Genomic DNA, 19,770 nt, shown 5'->3' on the forward strand with positions numbered 1-19,770 from the left:
CTGAGTTTATTCAATCTCCTCCATTCATTTATTCCCAGCAATATTTGTTGAAACAGATACCCTTCCAAACACAGAAGATATGGTAGTGAAGAATCGTATGCTTTCTGGGCCCTTCATTTAAATGGTGTTAAGACCAACAAAACACACATTTCAGCAATTATATAATCACGGTTGTAAAACATGCTTCCAAAGAGATAAAGCAAAGAGATCAGTGAGGATGACACTGAGAATCACTTCAGATGACGAGGTCAAAGATGTGCCGTTAGAAGAGGAAACATTTGGGCTGAGACCTGAAGGGTGCTACCAGGTCAACCACATGAAGAGTTGCTAAAAGAAGCATCTGGGGGACTTCCCTGGTAGTCCAGTAGTTAAGAATCCACCTGGCAAGACAGGGGACACAGGTTCAGTTTGTAGTTGGGGAACTAAGATCCCATGTGCTTCAGGGTAATTAAGTCCGAGGGTGGCAACTGCTAAGCCCGTGTGCTCTGGGGTCCATGCACAGCAACCGGGGGTCCAGGTGCCACACAGCCAAATAAATGAATATGTAAAAGTAAGGAAAGAAGCGTCCTGGCAGGAGGAACAACAATTGCAAAGGCTTGGAAGTGATGAAGCCATTGAAATACAGCTGAGGAACAGAAAGAGATCAGGATGCTAAGCCCTGGAAAGAAGGAACAGGACATGTTTCGACAAGTAGGTAGGAGCCAGAGCATTTAAGCATTTGTAGGCGACACTAAGGAGACCGGAGTGTGATTGTCCAAATGGAATGTGCATTGGAACCATCTGGAAGACTTTAAAAAACACCAGGCCCATCCCCCCAGGGATTCTAACTGGTCTGGGGTCAGGGCTGAACATCAGGATTTTAAATCCCCCAGGTGTTCTAATGCGCAACCACAGCTGAGACACACTGTTATAGATTGATGGACATTAACTGAAAGATTTGAAGCAAGAGAGTGACCATGACCATGATTACATGAGAAACTAAGTTTTCCTCCTTGAGCAAAATGAGAAGGAAAAAACCAAGTCTGTACCTTTGTTATGAGGGTTGAATGCAATGACGTATGGAAAATAGTGTTGACAGTACATTCGATGATGTTTATCAAAAGGGTTGTGATTCTTACATTTTAAATAGTTCTTTATTGTTTAAAAATCCTTGCCTATTTTATCTGTGTGCATAATTTTTTAAATGGGGCAACATCCCTAATGGGTCAAAAGTCTACTAGGACACCCTCACTGGTTTCCAACTGAAGCCAGGTGAATTGTGCTGAATATATTTTCTCATAGCAGTTAGGGTCATGCAAGTCATCGTTTTGAATGTCTGTCCTGTGGCATGTCACAGAGCGGGAGAATGCTCAGAGTAGAGGTGGCAAAGATGTCTTTTCTTTCTCTTGAGGGTTTGGGGTCTCACAGGGACCACATGAGATGGTGGGAGGCACATCCTACTCAAAGAAAGTGGGCTGTCCCACAGAGGCAACCGACCTGGACCTGCATGCTGGAAATTGCATCCCTTGGTACCCCTAATACCCTCAAATGCACTGTGCATGCAAGAAAGATGTATTTGGGGTTTCCAGGGAGAACCACTGTGATAATGACTCTGAGAGGGCTTTGCAGGCTTCCAATCAGTGCATTAAACATGCATTTGAATCATATGAAAGACTTGTGAAAACATATTTCTGGCCCCACTTCCAGTTTCTGATTAGGTAGGTTGCAATGTGGGAGACCTGGGTTTGATCCCTGGGTGGGGAAGATCCCCTGGAGGAGAGAAACCCTCTCCAGTATTTTTACCTGAAGGATCCCCACGGACAGAAGGAACCTGGTGAGATACAGTCCATGGGGTTTTGAAGAGTCAGACACGACTGAGCGATTAAGCACAGCACAGCACAGGTTGGAGTGGAGCCCAAGAATCTGTATTTCTAACAAGTTCTCAGATGATGCTGATGGTCCTGAGACCACACTTTGAGACCCACAACTTTGGACTATAGATAATTAGAACGAACACTTGCTAAGTCAAAGAAGGCTACAGGGTCCTGAGAGCACTACGGGCTTTTTAATTTTTGACCTTTCTGTTCTCAGGCTTTCAATTATTACAAACTTTTTTTTTTTTTTCCCCAAATGAAGCTGTCAAGGCAAGCTCTGGTCCCTGTGACCATGGTTCCTAAGAAACCTCGGTTTTATGAACTAACTGGGCAGAGGAGCCTATGATGAAGCCACACCAGCCACCCTCTGCCTGCAGCTCACACTCTTCTGGCCTCAGGAAGTGACGCAAAAGCGTTTTGGAGGCACTTCCTAATCTCCCCATGTTCATCCATGAATTCCAAACTAGAAACTGCTGCATGTCCTCGTCACCTGTCCTTCTCACCTTCCACCCATCCCTCCCGGTTTCCAACCTCCCCCAGTGCAGGTCTTTAGTCAGTTTCTCTAACACATGATGCTCCACTCGATCTACCTCTTCCCAGCCCACCACCAGATCTTTTCTCATGCTGTTTTTTTGCCCAGACACCCTCACCCTCTCTCTCCGTCTAGGAAGTTAATCCCAGATGCCCTTCCGATTCCACTCTGATATGTTATGTCAAGTCACAGACACGTGGACAGGGTGCTGGAGGAGCCCAGGCAGGGCTGGAGAAACAGCTTTTCCAGAGGATGCGGCATTTGATGAGGGCCTTGATGAACAGGATTTTGTTAGGTGGATCTAAAGTAGGAGAGAGTAAATAATAAGAACCAACAACACAGCATAGGGAACTCTATCAATACTCTGTAATGACTTCTATGGCGATAGAATCTTAAAAAAAAAAAAAAGTGGATATACGTATATGTGTAGCTAATTCATTCTGCTGCACAGCAGAAACTAACACAACACTGTAAATTAACTGCACACCAATAAAAAAGTAATTATAATATCTTTCTAGATTCCATATACATGTGTTAATATGCAATATTTATTTTTTTCCTTCTGACTTACTTCAGTCTGTACAATAGACTCTAGAAAGATGGTACAGATGAGTCTGTTTGCAGGGAAGGAATAGAGATGCAGACCTAGGGAATGGACACGTGGACAAACGGGAGAGGGAGGGTGAGGCATATTGGGACAGCAGCCTTGACATGTATACAGCAGTGTGTAAAACAGACAGCTCGTGGGAACCTTCTGTGTAGCACAGGGAGCTCAGCTCAGTGCTCTGTGGTGACCTAGGGGTGGGCTGGGGGGATATATGAATGGGGATATATCCCTATTCATATATGAGTAGGGGATATATCCCCCAATAAGGAGGAGATATATGAAAACATATAACTGATTCACCTGTACAGCAGAACATTGTAAAGCAATTATACTCCAACACAAAAAGTAATTATAAAAATAAAAATAATAAAGGAGCTTACAAAAAATAAAATAAAGTAGGGGAGAATCTTTCATTCAGTCCAAGAATCACAGGTAAAGGGACAACACTGAGCAAGTGCCTGCGTGGATGGGGGCTGTGATGACGTTAAGTGGTTGCAGGAAATGAAGGTGTCTGCGCCCGAGGTGGGAGATGAAGTGGGACATGTATAATGAGGTGACTGGGTCAAGGGCCCTAAATCAGCCTTCCCTGGTGGACAGCCCATAGGTCAGGGGTTAAACCCTCAAATGCCTTCACGGATAGGGCAGAGAAGGTCAGTAAACAAAACAGGATGAAAATAAACCAGAAGGAAGTGGTAAAAACCAAGTCGCGTTAGTAAATGCAGTTTAAAAATACTCAATTTGAAATTTAAATATGACAAGCAATATTTGAAATCTAAATTTGGCAAAGTGGAGTGTCTTAGGTCAGGCCTCAAGAAGTAAATCCTGAGATGAGGATTCGTATGCAAGGTGTTTATTTAGAAGGTGCTGCACCCAGAAGACAATCTGGAAATGGAGGAAGCAGGGCGGGCCCGGCAAGAATCCAAGCAGGGGAGGGATTACAACAGCTTCCAGCTCACCTGCAGGAGCTTTTGGAGTGGAAGTGACATCTCAGTTATCCTGACCTGAAGCGAGGGGGCTTGCTTTTAGCGTTCTTGCTCCCATGTCCATCAGTCATGGTTTAGGGCCACCCTACACAATGGAAACCTCTAGGCACTTTGAACTCCCTGTGCAAGTAGGTGACGACAGCCCAGTCACCAACTGCAGGACGCCAAGAGAGGGTCAAGCAGAGACTGCAAACAGATACACAAAAATCTGTGAGGAGTCTCATCCATATCCTTTACAGGGGTCTCACTTATAACCTCTGCTTCAAATAACAAGGCAACTGCTCAGGAGTTTTAAACCAAGGAGGTCAAGCCAAGCTCACCTCCAATGCAGACCCCTGATTCTGGACAATGTAGAGGATGTCCTGGAAGCGGACAAGAATGAAGGCAAGATCAGGTTGCTTTCTCCTTGAATATGGACATTTATATTTATTAGATATGGATACTTATGTAAATACTTATATTTATATGTAGATATCCTCCATTTAGGGCTTCCCAGGTGGAGCTGGTGGTAAAGAACATGCCTGCCAATGCAGGAGGCATAAGAGATGTGGGTTTGATCCCTGGGTCTGTGAGATCCCCTGGAGGAGGGCATGGCAACCAACTCCAGTATTCTTGCCTGGAGAATGCCATCAACAGAGGTGCCTGGTGAGCTACAGTTCATAGGCTCGTAAAGAGCTGGGCACAACTGAAGCAACTCGGTATGCACGCATCCTCCATTTAATTATGACTCCCTTAATTTCTCTCAAAAAATCTGAATTATGATGAATTTTCCAAATTTTTGTCCCTGGAACACAATTTGCTTTTACATTTTGACCTTGTATTCAGAAACCTTACTAATTTCACTAACTAGTAGTTTATGTGTTGAGTCCTTTGGTTTTTCTATATATCTAATCATGTCATTTGTGAATAAAAACAACAATAAAATTTACTTTTCTAGTGGTATGTCTTTCATTTCTTTTTTCTTGCCTTCTTTTCCCTGACTAGAGCCTCCAGTGCAATGTTGACTGGATGAAATAAGAGTGAATATATTTCTCTTGTTTCTATGCATAGAGGGTAAAACATTAAATATTTAGTAAAAAGTTATTATGGTTATTATGTTAGTTGTACTTTGTTTAATGTCCTTTATCAGATTAGAGAGCTTACCTCTATTCCTAATATACTGAATGTTTTTCCCCACTTATCACAAATAGTTATTGGCTTTAACAGAAGCTTTCTCTGCATTTATTGAAATGTTCATATGTTTTTTTCCCCTCTCCTTTATTCTGCTTAAGTGGTGAGTTCAGTGGATAAATACATGTTGACTGACCTGTCCATTATAGTAATTGCTTTTTTTCCCTCCTAAATTATAGGCTATTTCAATATACAGAAAAGTACAAAAAGTTACAAAAAGATATTACAATACCTACTGACCACATTATTAAACTGTTTGTATTTTGCCATGTTTCTTATTTTTTTGCAAAGAGATAGAATATTAGAGATACAGCTAAAGACCTCCCATATCCTCCCTTCCACAATCCTAAAATGGATGAGAAATCTTCCCATGAATGTTTTTACACTGTAAGTTCATATATGTGTCCCTGTACTACTTTTAGGCAGAGAAGGCAATGGCACCCCACTCCAGTACTCTTGCCTGGAAAATCCCATGGGTGGAGGAGCCTGGTGGGCTGCAGTCCATGGGGTCGCGAAGAGTCAGACACAACTGAGCAACTTTCCTTTCACTTTTCACTTTCATGCATTGGAGAGGAAAATGGCAACCCACTCCAGTGTTCTTGCCTGGAGAATCCCAGGGACGGGGAGCCTGGTGATTGCTTCTTGTGTTTGTAACATGTAGATTGGTGGCATCCAACTGTATTGTTACTTTTGTGTGTCCAGTATAAAACAAGTATCTAAATGTATTTGATTTTGTAAAGGAATGATCACTTTCACCTCCTCAAACTCAGTATCATTATTGAAGTGTCCACCATCACTCACTGATTATACATATGTGAAATACAGAAAGTACTCATTTATATGCAACCATGTTTTGGGACTCTCATTCCAACAATGTAACAATGGTACATAGAAAGACTGACCTATTTGACTATCTGCACCAATACCACTCTGAAATAATTATTATAGATTCCAATTAAATGTTGCTACTTGTTAGAGTAATCTTTACCTTTTTTCTCTCACCTTTACTCATCTGTAATAATTTCAGGTTAAACTTATCCAGTGCTCAAAAGAAATCCTTTGGGATTTTGATAATATATGAGAGTAAACTTTGACTATGCCAACACCTTTGACTATGTGGATCACAAAAAACTGTGGAAAATTCTGAAAGAGATGGGAATGCCAGACCACTTGACCTGCCTCTTGAGAAACCTGTATACAGGTCAGGAAGCAACAGTTAGCACTGGACATGGAACAACAGACTGGTTCCAGATAGGAAAAGGAGTACGTCAAGGGTGTATATTGTCACCCTGCTTATTTAACTTATATGCAGAGTACATCATGAGACATGCTGGGCTGGAAGAAGCACAAGCTGGAATCAAGATTGCCAGGAGAAATATCAATAACCTCAGATATGCAGATGATACCACCCTTATGGCAGAAAGTGAAGAAGAACTAAAGAGCCTCTTGATGAAAGTGAAAGTGGAGAGTGAAAAAGTTGGCTTAAAGCTAGCTCAACATTCAGAAAACTAAGATCATGGGATCTGGCCCCATCACTTCATGGGAAATAGATGGGGAAACAGTGGAAACAGTGGCTGACTTTACTTTTCTGGGCTCCAAAATCACTGCGGATGGTGATTGCAGCCATGAAATTAAAAGATGCTTGCTCCTTGGAAGGAAAGTTATGACCAACCTAGATAGCATATTCAAAAGCAGAGACATTACTTTGCCAACAAAGGTCCGTCCAGTCAAGGTTATGGTTTTTCCAGTAGTCATGTATGGATGTGAGAGTTGGACTATAAAGAAACCTGAGCGCCAAAGAATTGATGCTTTTGAACTGTGGTGTTGGAGAAGACTCTTGAGAGCCCCTTGGACTGCAATGAGATCCAACCAGTCCATCCTAAAGGAGGTCAGTCCTGGGTGTTCATTGGAGGGACTGATGTTGAAGCTGAAACTCCAATACTTTGGCCACCTCATGTGGAGAGCTGACTCATTGTAAAAGACCCTGATGCTGGGAAAGATTGAGGGCAGGAGGAGAAGGGGATGACAGAGGATGAGATGGTTGGATGGCATCACCGACACAATGGATATGGGTTTTGGTGGACTCCGGGAGTTGGTGATGGACAGGGAGGCCTGGTGTGCTATGGTTCATGGGGTCACAAAGAGTCAGACACAACTGAGCGACGGAACTGAACTGATAGAGTAAACAATCTATTTTAGCATAAGTAAAAATTCACATCAGATTAATTGAAGTATATATGATATATTTGAAATAGTAAATCCTCCCATTCATCAATATGGTCTATTTCATCTTTTATGTAGGTCTTATTTTATATCTTCCTGTACATTTTAGGAAATTTCTTATAATATTTTATATAACTTTTGCTATTGTGAGTCTTTAAAAATTACACCTCCTAATTTGTTTTTACTAGTTATAGGACACTGTTGCCTTAAATATTTTGTGTATTCTCAAATTGATCTATTACCTAACAGTACTGATAAACATTCTCGTTATTTCTAATACAACACCTGTCAATATTCATGCCCTTTCATTTGCAACAAGGGCACTATGATTTGTGAAGACTTTTGATTTTTTTCCTTGTGGCTCAGCTGGTAAAGAATCCACCTGCAATGTGGTAGACCTGGGTTCGATCCCTAGGTTGGGAAGATCCCCTGGCAAAGGGAAAGGCTACCCACTCCAGTATGCTGGCCTGGAGAATTTCATGGACTATATAGTCCATGGTGTTGCAAAGAGTTGGAAATGACTGAGTGACTTTCACTTTCACTTTTTCACTTTGATTCTTTCCTTACAGTTGTTTTTCTTCCTTCTTTTCCCCTTTCTTCCTTCCCTCCTTCCTTAGCTTGCTAGTTAAGATCTGCAGAGTAGAGTTAAATACAAGATATAATAATGGAATCCATACCTTGATCCTGAGTTTAATAGAAAAGGTACTAAATCTTCATCATTTATAGGTAAATTTTGTTAGGGTAAGGATATTTCTTTTCATGGCTAGTTTCCCAAAAGTTTGTTTGTTTCAAAATCATAACTTGGTGCTAAATTTTCCTACATTTTTGAGAGGATTATATAATTGTTTTTACATTAGGTTTTCTAATATTTGACTATTGTTCAAATTCTTCCATAAGTCCTATTTAGTCATAACAGTCCTGAATTCCTTTTGCTAACACGTAAGGCAGGGTGCTATTACTCAATAATATCTATATTATTGAGTAAGACCAGTCTATAATTTCCCTCTGAATTGTTGGAAACAGAAATTTTTACAAATTACAAATAAGAAGTAAGAGGTGTGTCATATAAGTAGGTACCCTGTGACTGAACTGTTACTATATTTCTAAAATGTTGATGGCTGCAAATGGGATCAGATTTAATTTAAAAACCAGGGGCACCATTAAAACTTTTGCTTTGCAGTTCTTGAGAAGGACTGCCAGGGAGATCCCCCTGTCTAAGGGCTTCAGGAAAATGTGGGTTAGATTCTTGGGGGTGTGGGCAACATGTGAAAAACCTTAATCCAACAAGGGGTCTCATATGGCTCCTGCAGCATGATGGCAGACCAGGGGCTGAGTGGGAGGACCTGAAGAGCTCAGAGTCCACAACTGAGCTCTTAGATTTACATGCCTTTATTATATTACCTTTGTAAAGTCCTGAAGCTCATTTTTGAACAGCCTGGTTTCAGCTGTGCTTTAAGGGGATTAAGGGAGAGCCTAACACCCACTCCTTGGGCTCAGAGGAATGGGTAGCTCAGTAGCACGAAGAAGCACTGAGATGAGGCAACAGGTGATTGGTGAGAACAGAAAACAGCTGTCACCAGAGTGGTAACCAGAGATTGACATGTGTCAGCTGGCCCAGAACTGAGCAGAAAACATGAGTATGCCCATTAGACCTCTGAAAGAAAATCCAACTTGAGGAATCTTAAACAAAAAATAGAATTGACTTTATCACATTAGTTGAAAGATCTAAGGACGAAAGGCAAGGCCAGCTACAGAATATGCAGGATCTGCTGCTGCTGCTACTGCTAAGTCGCTTCAGTCGTGTCTGATTCTGTGCAACCCCATAGATGGCAGCCCACCAGGCTCCCCCGTCCCTGGGATTCTCCAGGCAAGAACACTGGAATGGGTTGCCATTGCCTTCTCCAATGTGTGAAAGTGAAAAGTGAAAGTGAAGTCTCTCAGTCGTGTCCGACTCTTCGCAACCCCATGGACTGCAGCCTAGTAGGCTCCTCCGTCCATGGGATTTTCCAGGCAAGAGTACTGGAGTGGGGTGCCATCGCCTTCTCTAATGCAGGATCTAGTGAAAAATACATTAGGAGTCCTCTGGAGGAGGCAAAATCAACCTCTTTTTCCACTGCCCCATCCATGGTGAACATGTTTACCAACCCCCGATGCAAGAACTGCAACTTCCACTCTGGGACCCCACTTAGGTCCTGCTGAGTTGAATGACTGCTGAACACACTTTGGTGCTCCCAGCCTGGGGTAGAATGCCCACCACTTAGCCCCACTCTAGGATATTTCAGGGCGCCTGCCAACACAACCCTCTTCCTAATTGCATCCAGGTCCTTGCTGGGGGTTAAGGGTAATGGTGTATTGAGACCCCCATTCTGTCTCACTTCCATGCTACCCCAAGATGGAACATGGCAGAGGACAACAGCTATTGAAGAAGGGCCAAAGAGTACAGGGGTCAGGGGACCTCCCTGGTGGTCAGGTGGTTAAGAATCTGCCTGCTAATGCAGGGGACACGAGTTTGATCCTTGGTCTGGGAACTAAGATCCCACATGCTGCAGGGCAACTAGATCCGTGCACCAAAACTACTGAGCCTGCGCTCTAAAGCTTGTGAGCAGCGACTACAGAGCCCACACACCTGAGAGCCCCCACTCTGCACTAAGAGAAGCCACTGCGATGAGAAGCTCGTGCGCGACAACCAGAGAGTAGCCCCTGCCCTCCCCAACTAGAGAAAGCTGGCACACAGCAATGAAGAGACTGCTCCGCAACGAAGACTCAGTGCAGCAAAAAAAAAGAAGTACAGGGATCAGGAACTGCGGTGGTGCCCAAGGCATAGGAGCCCAGGAGCAAGCAGGTGAGAGCTTGCCCTAGGGAGGGAAGGAGCTGGCAGGAGGCAGAACCACTCATGGGCTTCTACACTTGCTCTACTGTCCCACTGGACTTCACTCACACTTTGAAGATACAATCATTAACAATTCAAAAGAGTGATTTCAAAGCATTAAACTTTGTAGGGCCCTGTGTGATTGCACTAATGCTCTGGCTTGTGAAACCACTCCTGGTAATGAGATGCAAAGGCAATATTATCTGTCTGTTGTGGCTCATCCCTCTCTCCTAGGCGGGATGAATTCTCACGTAACACTCGGTGACAGAGTGGCAGCCAGCACCTGAGCGCTTGCATCTCTCCAGATTCCAGTTCAGGAGGAAAGAGCCACCTCACCCCACAAAATGTGAAAAAATTCCTAAGACTGATGAGAGTTCTAGAACTGCCCACTTTTGAACTAATCACTGTGCCCAAGGAGTTCAACTTCAGCAGATCCTGGAGACCTGAGTTTATCCTCAAGAGATGAGAAGGAGGAAACTTCACCAAAACCATGTAGACCTTGGCTTTTTGACACAATAGAGGAAGTGATTGGTATCCAAGGAAAGCTGACTTTTAAAATCTGAGAATGGTGTCATTAGGATGTTTAAAAGTTTTATTGCTAAAGATATGAAATAAAGTCAAAAGATTATAAAAGTGTAGAAGACTAAGTACAAAGAGGTGGGTAGGATCAAGTGTTTAAAAAAAAAAAAAGCCATAATGTAACTGAAGTCTAAGAAGAAACTATTACATTTGGGAAAGAAAGAATGACTTGTGATCCTTGAGATACAGAATTTAAAAGTTACAAAGTTAGCATATATCACATTGAAAAGGTTGTTCAGTAATAATAAACTATTGCTATTTCAGATTCTGTTGATTTCCTGGGGATAATTCCAGTATGAAAATAATTCCACTAAGGGCATGGGATTCATCCACCAAGGGCAGTAGAGATGAAAACTGAAAACATTTCACCACTGAGACTGTGAACAGAAAAGTAACATCGAATGAAGCCCGTATGAATGGCAGGCTGTAGAAATAAGACCCTTCTTTTGAGAATAAGTTTCCAAACTCTGCATGAGTGTGTGCTTAGTTACTCAGCCATGTCTGAGTCTTTGTGATCCTATGGACTGTAGCCCACCAGTCTCCTCTTAACATGGGATTCCTCAGGCAAGAATACTGGAGTGCATAGTCATTCCCTTGTCCACGGGATCTTTGCAACTGTGCTCTTTCTAAAAGAATGCAACTTAACTCATATCTTATACTACTCACAAAGAAGGCTTACATGTAAGACCTAAGACCATGAAACTCCTAAAGAAATCATAGGAAAACAGCTTCCGTAATGTGGGTCTTTTTTAGAGCTTTTTGGAAATCACACCTAAAGCACAGCAACAAAATAAAAAATAAACAAGTGGAACTAAACCAAACTAAAAAACTTCTGCATAGCAAAGAAACTACCAAAAAAGTGGAAAGATAACCTATGGAATGGGAAAAAATATTAATATTTGTAAACCACATATCAGATAAGGAGTTAACACTGAAACTATGCAGATAACTCATACAACTCAACGGAAAAGAAAATCCAATTAAGACTAGGAAGAGGATTTGAATAGACATTTTTCCAAGAAGATATTCATATGATCAACAGATATATGAAAAGATGTTCGATATTACAAGTTACTAGGGAAGTGCAAATTAAAACCACAAAGAGATATCACTCTATGCTGGTTAGAATGGCCATCAATGAAAAGACAAGAGACAACAAATTCTGGCATGGATGTTGAGAAAAGGGAACCTTTGTGCACTGGTGGTGGGATTGTAAGTTGGTACAGCTACTATGAAAAACAATATGCAGGTTCTACCTAATAACTCAGCAATTTCACTACTGGATATATATGCAGAGGAAATGAAAATACTAACTCAAAAAGATATCTGCACTCCCTGTTTATAATAGCCAAGACATAGAAACAGCCTAAGTGTTCATCAATGAATAAATGGACAAAGAAATTGCAGTGATTATATCAGTGGAATATTATTTAGCCATAAAAAATGAGGGAATCCTATCGTTTGCAGCAACATGGCATTACACTAAGTGAAATTAGTCAAAGACAAATAGTGATCTCACTTAAATGTAGAATCTAAAAACAAAAAGAAACACCCAACTCATAGAAAAAGAGAACATATTTCCAATCACCAGAGGCATGTGTGAGGTCAGAGGAGAGATTGCAAGAAGGTACAAACTTATATTTAAAAGATAACTAAGTACTGTGGAAAATTCTGAAAGAGATGGGAATACCAGACCACCTGACCTGCCTCTTGAGAAATTTGTATGCAGGTCAGGAAGCAACAGTTAGCACTGGACATGGAACAACAGACTGGTTCCAAATAGGAAAGGAGTACGTCAAGGCTGTATATTGTCACCCTACTTATTTAACTTATATGCAGAGTACATCATGAAAAATGCTGGGCTGGAAGAAGCACAAGCTGGAATCAAGATTTCTGGGAGAAATATCAATAATCTCAGATATACAGATGATACCACCCTTATGGCAGAAAGTGAAGAAGAACTAAAGAGCCTCTTGATGAAAGTGAAAGTGGAGAGTGAAAAAGTTGGCTTAAAGCCCAACATTCAAAAAACAAAGATCATGGCATCCGGTCCCATCACTTCATGGGAAATAGATGGGGAAACGGTGGAAACAGTGTCAGACTTTATTTTTTGGGGCTCCAAAATCACTGCAGATGGTGATTGCAGCCATGAAATTAAAAGATGCTTACTCCTTGGAAGGAAAGTTATGACCAACCTAGATAGCATATTCAAAAGCAGAGACATTACTTTGCCAACAAAGGTTTGTTTAGTCAAGGCTATAGTTTTCCTTGTGGTCATGTATGGATGTGAGAGTTGGACTGTGAAGAAAGCTGAGCACTGAAGAATTGATGCCTTTGAACTGTGGTGTTGGAGAAGACTCTTGAGAGTCTCTTGGACTGCAAGGAGATCCAACCAGTGCATTCTGAAGGAGATCAGCCCTGGGATTTCTTTGGAAGGAATGATGCTAAAGCTGAAACTCCAGTACTTTGGCCACATCATGCGAAGAGTTGACTCATTGGAAAAGACTCTGATGCTGGGAGGGATTGGGGGCAGGAGGAGAAGGGGACGACAGAGGATGAGATGGCTGGATGGCATCACTGACTCGATGGACGTGAGTCCGGGTGAACTCCGGGAGTTGGTGATGGACAGGGAGGCCTGGTGTGCTGCGATTCATGGGGTCGCAAAGAGTTGGACATGACTGAGCGACTGAACTGAAGTACTAGAGATGCAATGTATAATGGGAGGATTATAGTTAACACTACTATATGATAGGATACGTGGGAAAGTTGTTGAAAGAGTGGATCCGAAGAGTTCTAACTACAAGGAGAAGTTTTTTATTTTCTTTTTATTGTATCTATATGAGAAGATGGATATTAACTAAATCAATTCTGGTAAGTATTTCACAATATATTTAAATCAAACCACAGTAATGCATAATTAAACTTATATAATGATGTATGTCAATAATTTCTCAATAAAACTGGAAAAATGTGTATAAGATCATAAAAATGTACATGCATATATGCTTATGTATATATGCATATTTATGTGCATATGTTCAGAAACACAAAAGAATTAGTATGTTTTATAAAGAATAGTTTCTATTAAAATTTCTTCCCCTTTGTTTCTATGTCTTTAGTCTTTGTCTCTCTCTTTCTTCCTGACTTTTCCCCATCTCTGTTTATAGTATGTTTTTCTTTTCTTCTGGGTAGGATAAATTTAAGATGGAGCATATGAGCTGGAGAAAGTTCATTCTGGATTTGAATTTTTGCTAGCTACTTGCTAATTGTTATGACTTTGGACAATCGGCTTCAGGGTTGCTAAGATCTCTGTCTCCTCCTCTGTAAAGTGAAGATCAGTAGGTTTCCACCGCCAGTGCTTGTTCTGAGGATTAAACAAATTTCTATATATGAAATTCTTAGCACACTGACTTTCATGGAAGAACTGAATCTGTATATGATACTGTGTATAAGCTCCCTCTCATTCTATATTTTTAAAGCTGTTTGGACCATTATTTTTCTGAATAACAGTGTATTGCTCTCAGCTTTGACTTATGAAGTATCTTACTCCTTGATGGCTAAGGGAGGAAACTACGTGAGGACAGAATCCTCAAATGGACTCTGTGGAGTTCACAAGAGCATCCCTATTGTTGACGGAGAGTGAGTCCCAATGGTTCTAGGCCATAATGCTGGTGTGTGTGGGAGAAAAGAACTGGAACAAACCTGACTCATCAGTTTGCAGTACCATCTTCCTCTCCTTAAAACTCTTCAAAATTACTCAGCTCGCTTTGGGATCATGAAAATAGATATGGGAACCAGCATGTATTAGAAGTCAACCATGTGCTGGAAAATACATGCAGGGCATTTTTTAAAGTAATACTTTCACATACCCCCTCCATCTCTATGAACTTGCATAACCTACACATTATGTATAGTTAGCTTCCTTTTCTAGATAAGAAATGATCTACTCAAGGTTATTGAGTCAGAAAGAGATCAGGATGTGTGAGTCTTGGGCTGGCTGACCGCCAAGTCTCTGCTTTCTCTACTTCTATTGTTGTATGTGATGCTGTTGTTGTTGTTACTATTACTATCATCATGATAACGTTTTGTCATGGTGGTTGCTGAAGGTGGTGATGATTCATACTGGTACAATGTACCAGTACTACTTTTCCCATCATGATGCTGACAGACATTTCTTCAAGATATTAAACGTTGCCATACCAATGGGCTCAATTGACAGGAAAACTACGCTTCATGTCAATGTAAATTGTATTAAAAATGTCACAAAGAAAACAGGGATGGGAGAAGTAGATTTTAGTTTATCAAAGTATTATATAAAAGATTGACAAGAATGCCTCCTCTTACAAAAGTGTAAAAAAGGCACAGCATATCAGTGTAACATTTATCCTTCTCACAGGCAGAGAAATGGGCCTAATAACCTTTCAATGACATTTCAGTCTTTCACTGAATATTTTTTTGAGAAATATGCATATGGTACTTCCCTACAGGCTCCTTTCCATGTCAACATTGTGCTTTGCCACCAGACTGACCCATTCATAGCCCACTCATTCATCAGCCAGGACAACGGAACTCTGGACCCCCCAGGACATGTCCAAGTGCACATCTAGGACATGTGATTTTATTTATTACCTTTCCTTACTTGATTCTACAGCCCAGTGACCCCTGAGTACTTGCTTGCCTTCTTTTCCCTGTTACTCACCTGCCCTTGGAACCAAAGCCTACACTGAGTTCTCTGATTTGACAGCCGGTGTTGCAAATTTGGAAGAGGAAACGCCAGTTACTAGACCTCTCTGGCCATTCTTAGTTTAAAAAATGTAACACAATTCTGGTGATTTCTGAGCATCACTTTGTGATACTGTGTGTAGCTGTGTAGCAAATGCCCACGTTCAGGTCAGGACTGACTCACCATTCTTCCCTCCCTTCCATATTCCCGAAGGAGAATCTGAGCGCTGTCTCAGTGGAAGAAATGTTTGTGAACAGCACAAGGGTAAGTGCCGATATTTCGAACAGTGCTTTCATATCAGTTCAGGCTAAATCACAGCAGGTGGTTTGGTTGTGGTGGAAGCACTGTGAACATTAATACATGTCTGTGTGTGTGCCTGCATACTCTGCCTCACGTGATTTTTATCCCTTGAAAATCCAGAGGGTGAATTGTTGTTGTTCAGTCGCTCAGTCGTGTCTGACTCTTTGTGACCCCATGGACTGCAGCATGCCAGGATTCCTATCCTTCACCATCTCTCAGAGCTTGTTCAAACTCATGTGCATTGAGTCAGTGATGCCATCCAACCATCTCATCCTCTGTCATCCCCTTCTCCTGCTGCTTTCAGTCTTTCCCAGCATCAGGTCTTTTCTAATGAGTCAGCTCTTCACATCAGGTGGCCAAAGTATTGAAGCTTCAGCATCAGTCCTTCTAATGAATATTCAGGACTGATTTCCTTTAGGATTGACTGGTTTGATCTCCTTGCAGTCCAAGGGACTCTCAAGAGTATTCTCCAACACCACAGTTCAAAAGCATCAATTCTTCAGTGCTCAGCTTTCTTTATGGTCCAAATCTCTCATATATACATGACTACTGGGAAAACCATAGCTTTGACTATATGGACTTCTGTCGGCAAAGCAATGTCTCTGCTTTTTAATATGCTATCTAGGTTTGTCATGGCTCTTCTTTCAAGGAGCAAGCGTCTTTTAATTTCTTGGCTGCAGTCACCATCTGCAGTGAGTTTGGAGTCCAAGAAAATAAATTTTGTTACTGTTTCCATTGTTTCCCCATCTATTTGCCATAAAGTTATAGGTCCAGATGCCATGATCTTAGTTTTTGAATGTTGAGTTTTAAGCCAGTTTTTTCACTCTCCTCTTTCATTTTCATCAAGAGGCTCTTTATTTCTTCGCTTTCTGCCATAAGGGTGGTGTCATCTGTGTATCTGAGGTTATTGATATTTCTCCCGTAATCTTGATTCCAGCTTGTGCTTCATCTAGTCTGGTATTTCACATGATGTACTCTGTATATTTGTTAAATAAGCAGGGTGACAATATACAGCCTTGATGTACTTCTTTCCTGATTTGGAACCAGTCTGTTGTTCCATGTTTGGTTCTAATTGTTGCTTCTTGACCTTCATCCGGATTTTTTAGGAGGCAGGTAAGGTGGTCTGGTATTCCCATCTCTTTGAGAATTTTCCACAGCTTGTTGTGGACCTCTCTAAAACATGATTTTCATTTCCTTACTATTTTGTACAATTGTATGGAATGGCAGCCCACTCCAGCATTCTTGCCTGGAGAATCTCACGGACAAAGGAGCCTGGCAGGCTTCAGTCCATGGGGTGGCAAAGAGTCGGACATGACTGAGCGACTAACAGTTTCAAATCTTCACTTTCATGTCATTACTAGGGGTATTCTGAGGTTATAGATACTCATTTCTCTCTAACTAGTGTTTAAAAGATAAGGTCTGAAAGAATGCTGACTTATAAGTTAAAGAGGACTCACAATTTCTTTCCATTTCTCACTTTCTGTCTGTCACATTTCTCAATCTCCAAACTATGTTGAAATGTAGTTTGTTCATACTCAACGCATAGAAGTCAAATAAAGCAGAGACACAAGATTCTGATGATTAGAAATGAAGTTGTCCCATACCTACTTTAGAAAGTTTGGTTTGTGCTCTGTTTCTCTGCAGAGCTATTTCAATGCGGAGTTACGGACATTGACCCTGCAGCTGATAATCTTACAGTTCAGTTCATTTCAGTTGCTCAGTCGTGTCTGACTCTTTGCGACCCCATGAATTGCAGCATGCCAGGCCTCACTGTCCATCACCAACACCCGGAGTTCACTCAAACTCACGTCCATCGAGTCGGTGATGCCATCCAGCCATCTCATCCTCTGTCGTCCCCTTTCCCCTCCCAGCATCAGAGTATTTTCCAATGAGTCAACTCTTCACATGAGGTGGTAGGGGGTTCCCAAATGGATTGTCAAAATCTCGAGGGTAATGGCAAAACTTGTTTTCCCATTATATCACCAGAAGAGGGTTTGAAACATTTTTATTTGAGATATCGACAGAAAAATTGACCCTGAAGTCTAGAGAATTTGGGGACCTCAGCCAGTCAAATAGTAAATTTGTAAATAAATGGTGAAATTAAAAGGTACCCATTATTCAAGACACAGACACTCAGGCAGTAAGGAGCTTCACGAAGAGAGGGATGAGTAGTTGACATCAAATGGTTCAGCAACTTACAGGAAAATGATGGCTGAGAAGAGACCATTAGTTTTGGATGAGTAAAGGATCATCTGTGATTTCTGAAAAAGGAATTTCAAGGTCGTGGTGGGAACAGATAAACAATTGCAAGTGATTGCAGAATGATTGCATGCAATCTGTACTCACAGCTTTGCTGAACTCTTGGTAGGAGATTCCAGGACAAGAAATAATTGCATTAGTAGGGCTACTTTGAATGCTAAGGCTAGTGTTATATACAGATCTATTCATAAATCTAAACAGAAAACATCCTACAGAGATGAAAGAGGCATCACGGTCTGCCATGCCACCATGGCAATGCAATTAAGAATATTGTTTTGAAACTAAAAGCTTGAACAAACATTAAAGTAAATTCTTATATTGTAAATTACACACAATTTGTCACTAAGCAGGGGGTTAGTCTTTTCTCAGGTTTTTTTTTTTTTTTTTTAAATACTTAACATCTCAAGGCACTTTGAATAGATATTATTGAAACAATGAGCCTTAAGGAAAAGTTGGGATATAGAGCAGCCTAATTATTTAAACTACTCAGGAAATTATGTCCCTTCCTGCTTTCTCTGTATCTGCCTCATTCTCTCCTCATTTAGTGTGTTCTCTCTATCTGTCTGTTAGCAGAGAAGACATAAAATGCCAGTTGAATTTTGAGGGCTCTGGGGAAAGCCTCCATGGCTCTGAACACCAGATTCATCACTTCCCAGCTAGGTCACCTTGGGGAAGCTTCTTTTTTTTTTTTAATTTTATTTTATTTTTAAAGTTTACATAATTGTATTAGTTTTGCCAAATATCAAAATGAATCCATCACAGGTATACATGTGCTCCCCATCCTGAACCCTCCTCCCTCCTCCCTCCCCATACCATCCCTCTGGGTCGTCCCAGTGCACTAGCCCCAAGCATCCAGTATCGTGCATTGAACCTGGACTGGCATCTCGTTTCATACATGATATTTTACATGTTTCAATGCCATTCTCCCAAATCTTCCCACCCTCTCCCTCTCCCACAGAGTCCATAAGACTGTTCCATACATCAGCGTCACTTTTGCTGTCTCGTACACAGGGTTATTGTTATCATCTTTCTAAATTCCATATATATGCATTAGTATACTGTATTGGTGTTTTTCCTTCTGGCTTACTTCACTCTGTATAATAGGCTCCAGTTTCATCCACCTCATTAGAACTGATTCAAATGTATTCTTTTTAATGGCTGAGTAAAGTCAGAATGGCTGCGATCCAAAAGTCTACAAATAATAAATGTTGGGTAAGCTTCTTAACATCTCGGACGCCTGGTTTTCCTGCGCCTTTAAAATTGAGTAACAAGTGTCCTTTTCTCACAGGGTAAGTTCTTAGTGAGGCAATCTATGTAAAGTGAATGTTGGAGTGCCTGATATATATTCACCATCTAGTGACAGTCCCTTGAATGGCACCAAAACCCATAGTGAATCCACATCTGAATGACAAATGTAGGTGGTCAAGCAGGAACCACTTGTGTGAACCTGTGCACTCAGCTGTGTTCGACTTTTTGTAATCCCATGACTGTAGCTTGCCAGGCTCCTCTGTCTATGGGATTTTCCAGGCAAGAATACTGGAGTGGGTTGCTTTTTCCTTTTCCAGGGATCTTCCTGACCCAGGGATCGAATCTGCATCTCTTGTGTCTCCTGCATTGGCAGTGGGATTCTCTACCTCTGCACCACCTGGAAATCAGGATTATGCTATTTTGT

Source organism: Bos mutus, chromosome 18 (genome assembly GCF_027580195.1).
Source record: "Bos mutus isolate GX-2022 chromosome 18, NWIPB_WYAK_1.1, whole genome shotgun sequence".
NCBI lineage: Eukaryota > Metazoa > Chordata > Mammalia > Artiodactyla > Bovidae > Bos > Bos mutus.